Here is a 1,506-nt window from a genome sequence, read left to right as displayed (position 1 = left end):
CTTTAAGTATATATTAAATCAATACAATTATAATTAAACTAAATTAATGTCCTTGCCAAAGCTTTTTTCAGGAAGGCACTCACCCTTCTCCTCATCCTCCGTCTTCTCCACATTGTCATCTGCCTTGACAACAGCACCTGAATGGGAACAGGTTGTGGGGCACAGGTGAGCTCAGCCCCAGGGGCAGCCCACAGCTCCAGGGCTTTGGAACATCCTGGGAAAAGCTACCAACAGCTCCTTTTCCTGAGGAGAACTGCCCCGCTCCACTGCTGTGCACAGGAGACCCAGGCACCAGCTCCACGTGCAGTTTAGCAACCACACCAACAGATTTTGCTCACACAGCCCCCCGAGACACCAAAATATTTAGTTTGTGCTGCTGATTAACCTCAGCTCTTCTGGAATCTCATGATTGACCAGGAATTTCCTTTGGCAGCAGAGCTCTGAACTCCCACAGGGAAACATTCCCCCCTTTCCAAGCCCATCTGAGCAGCTGGAACTCACCATTGGCATCTGGTTTGGTTTTTTCATCCTTCAGGTGTAAAGTGCTCAACTAGAAATGAGGAAAAACACAAAATCAGAGAAATTCAAATACAGCTCCTTATAGTCTACTGCCAGCCAGGAAAACCTGAGCTTTGGATTTATCAAGCATTGCACAAACCCTGCTCAACTGGAAGGGAGGAAGATACAAGAGGAACTTGATTTCAGGAGTTTTAACACAACTATTTCTAAGCAGGAGTTTTAACAGAAATACAAGTTTTTTAAGCTGCAATGACAACACATGGAAGGGGTTGTTTTCTATCCTGTAGCCTCCTATATCTGATAGCTCTGCTGATGGAAAATGGGAGAAAATCAGCATTCCAGGATGGAAACACAATCCATGCACTGTCCTGGCCTGCACAAGCTGCCCCAGGATGAGTTTGTTTCAGCACCTGAGATGTGCAGGGAGGGCAGCCCCGAGGGTCTTCTCCACATCCTCAGTGAGTGTTCTGTGCCCAAGCACAGGAAAAATAAAAAACGCTATTTTCCGAGGTACAAAGTTACATCTTTTCATTGAAAATATATGAGAGAAAGAGGGATTTTTCTGGATGCTGGAAGACAGAGCTGAGGCTGGGTGAGCGCCTGAAGCGGTGCAGTGTCTGGATGGAGGGTGAGGGGGACCGCAGGGACGTCTTAGCCCTTTGAATACGCAAAAAATGGATGAAGGCGAAGAAACTTAAAAAATAATGGCAATTAAATAAATAAATAAATAAATTTTAAAAAATTGGGGGTTTTGCCTATAAAGGAAGAGCCCAAGCCCAGGGACAATCGGATACCCCGGGCCGTCCCTGCCCCCACGGCAGAAAATGGGGCGAAAAAAGGTTTCTGCGATCGCTGTTTTCTGTGAGGAGGCGGCGGGGGCCGCGCGGCCCGGGGGACCCCGCGCCGCTGGACCGAGCCGGGCCGGGCCGGGCCATCCCGAGCCGCCGCGGGCCCCGGCGCGCACTCACCGACTCGGCCGCCGCCTCC

This window comes from Passer montanus, unplaced genomic scaffold (assembly GCF_014805655.1).
Source record: "Passer montanus isolate IOZ18808 unplaced genomic scaffold, ASM1480565v1 scaffold160, whole genome shotgun sequence".
Lineage (NCBI taxonomy): Eukaryota > Metazoa > Chordata > Aves > Passeriformes > Passeridae > Passer > Passer montanus.
Note: the sequence above shows the minus strand (reverse complement) of the source record.